Here is a 3,389-nt window from a genome sequence, read left to right as displayed (position 1 = left end):
CATCTAAACCAAACAGGAGGGACTTTTAGGGACTAAAAGTGGGCTTTTGGGACTAAAGAAAGAAGACCCCAAGGGAGTCTTTTTGGAACTTTTTCCAACAGTTGCCCCTGCCACGCATCGCATCTTGTCTCTATTAGTTCATTACTAGGGGTAACATGGTCTTTTAGCATGTCATTTAATAACCTCTAGTCCATGTTTAGTCCCTGGAACCAAGCAGGTAGGGACTAGGGAGTTTTTAACCAAACAGGGCCTTAGATTAACAACAGCTAATGAGTTGCACGGGACAGTGGACGCACCAGCACCATGTGCATCTACCGATGTACTGTGGTCATGCACAGTCTGCTGCAACAAAGAACAAACAACCAAGGAGCATATTTGTGTTGGTCCCAGTTTTGTTATCTTTAGACACCTTTCCCTATGTGAGCGCAGCAAATCTAGTCCCGCTCAAACTCTACAGCCTTGTCCATTCCTTTCCTTTTTGAACTAGTACTTTCGCCCCTTCCTTTCCTCTTTGAACCACGTCCTAGATTTATGCGATACAACTTTCCCCACTACTTCCCCCACTACTTTCCCCATTCCTTTCTTCTTTGAACCACGTCCTAGATTCATGCTATACAACTTCCCCCTTCATTTCCTCTTTGAATCACGTCCTAGATTCATTCTATATACAACTTTTCCCACTACTTTCCCTCACTCCTTTCCTCTTTGAACCACGTCCTAGATTCATGGTATACATGCAGCAAGAGCAATGCATGCGGAGTAAGTAAATTATACCTTAAGGTTCTTGGGGCGTGGTTCGGTGGGCGACGGGACGACGGCGAAGAAGAAGGGGTCGGAGGCCCTCTCGCGCCGCCGCTAGGTGGAAAGTGAACAGCTGCGCCGGTAGTCCCTCGCCGATGACGACAGCGTTAAGCCTCCTTCCCTTCCCGGCGGACGGATCCTGCCGGCTCTTTGAGCAGCAGTGAGGGGAGAGAGAGGCCAACAAAGTCTTGTTTAGATCTGGAGAGGGCGAGAGAGTGTGAAGAGAGCAACTACAAGCGCCGAGGCTCCAGTGGGAGAGGGCGAGAGAGTGTGAAGAGAGCAACGCTAACCAGCTACACAACCCTCCCGTTATGTTCAACGAGAGGGAAATAACCTTTTATACATTCCTGCATTCGTGTGACAAGCATGCCGTGTTTTTGTGTGTGTGTGGGATTCATTGGGATTTCAATCATAATCGTGTCATGTGGCTTTGGTGGTAAGACTATCCATAATGGTGCAGAAATAATGCAGCCTTAGTCACCTTACCTCTCTCCACGTAGTACGTTGGGTCCCACCAGTCAGAGGGTGAAACAAACAAATTAATAAGAAAAATTAAAAGAGCCAGCGGTGTTTCTTACCTCACACATCTCGCTATTACTCGGGAACACTGTCCAATTGATCCCTCTGTTCGCTCACATACTATTTTAAGTGAATCCTTATTATAACATGCACACAAATTTTGGGCACTTGTATTCGACTTAAGTCAGTGTGCCACCGTATCTCGTATACTTACTACTCCCTCCGTCTAGGTGTAATAAGTCACGTTAGAAGGTGCAACGGGACCAAGGTGCGTGCATGTGTGCATGCGCGCGTGTGTGTGTTTAACAGCATGTGTGTGTTAGAGAGAGCGACAGATCGACCTACTCCTATAAAGAGATGTTGTGTAGTGTACGATTTTAGCCGCGAGAGTCGGTGCATCCTCTCGTTTCCGGGCGTGTCCGATAGGGACATGCGGATAGCTGCCACGCCCGCTCCTGACCAGCCTGGCCCACCCAAAGCCCCTCCATCGCCCGCGCGCGCTTCTCGCCCAAAACGGTCAGTGCTGCTCCAAAGAATCGGTGCCGCATTCATGCCCGGGCAGAGCGGACGCGACCTCTCACTGGCGCAAGAGTGATGGTTGCTTCGTCCGTCCAACTTACTGCTGGGTCTATGTGATTTGATGGCTCATTGGTCTTTATTACTGAGGTGGTAGGACTGCTGGATGTCCCACGCTTTCGGCAAAAGGAGGTACTACTACTAGATTACAATTTTCTCCATTCTTACAGCGGAGGCGTGCAAGAGCAGTGAAAACACGCAGGCTCAGTGATTACATGGCCCACCTCACACTATCACCGTGCGACACCTAACTCTTTACATAGTACTCCCTCCGTTCCTAAATATTACTAGATGAGTCCCCGTGCGTTGCCGCGGAATAGTGGTATATCTCTCTGCGCAAAATTATTGATTTCATAGAACTAAAACAAAACTCTATTACTGCATGACAAATGTGATAGCCAAACTAAATAAACTCCCATCATCATTTAGGTCATCCCACGTAAGGAAAAAAGATCATCCAACTCCTACTGCATAATGGGATTATATTTTTCTTTTTGACATGTTAATGGGACTTAAAAGCTCACTTACATGCATGCTACCAGTGCATGCTTGCATGCAGACATGTTGATGTGATTTAAAACCCACTCACATGCATGTGCCATGGTATTTATGCATGCTTGCATGTGGCTTAGTGCGGAGCCTCTCAACGTCTAGATCAGACGGCTATTATGGACTGATTTACTTCATCTAACGGCTACATCAATTTTGATGATGTAGCTCAAGGAGAGGATAGAGAATTCCTAGTAGTGGGGGCTAGCTATTACTAGTAGATAAGTCTTTGTAGAGATTCCACTACATACGGAACAAAATGAATGAATCTACACTTAAAATGCATCTACATACATCCGTATGTGGTTCATGGTGAAATCTCTACAAAGACTTATATTTAGGAATGGGGGAGATGGCGTACTAAGCAAGCTTCTCCTTGTTCTGCGAGTTGACGGGACACATCAAAAGTACTCCAGTGTATACAGCCTTGCCTCTAAGGTAGGCCCCACATGGTTTGCCTCTTTTTTTTTAACATAACACGTCAAGTCGCAATTTGTTTGTTCACCCGTGGTAGACGATCCTCCCTCCACCAAGTGGACAACCAGTACACGTGCCAAATTACCACATGGGCTGACTTTTCGTACAGAAATGAGCTCCACCGTGTACCCGCGCGGGTGTGGTTGGGAAAGAGACGGGAGTACATGCCCCGTGCATGCACCTCTTCTCTTCGTGCACGTCCCCCACCTACGTGGGTGTGTGTGAGAGATACAAACCACATTCGTGAGTGTTTTTTGTTTTTGGGTGGGGGTGGGGGGTTGATTTCGTGAATTATTTGTGGGAATATGTGTCGATGACATCTCAATCAAAATTTTGCATGCAATGTGTGTGAAATGGAGGCCTATCCATATCATACATAGAGGGTCGGGCAATCCACGAGAAGAGAGGGAGGGGTTATAGCTATCGATAGAGTCGAAGAGAGGATCAAGTGGGTGGGTGCGAGATCG

Source organism: Triticum dicoccoides, chromosome 2A, assembly GCF_002162155.2.
Source record: "Triticum dicoccoides isolate Atlit2015 ecotype Zavitan chromosome 2A, WEW_v2.0, whole genome shotgun sequence".
Taxonomy (NCBI): Eukaryota; Viridiplantae; Streptophyta; class Magnoliopsida; order Poales; family Poaceae; genus Triticum; species Triticum dicoccoides.
This window is presented reverse-complemented; position numbering follows the sequence as displayed.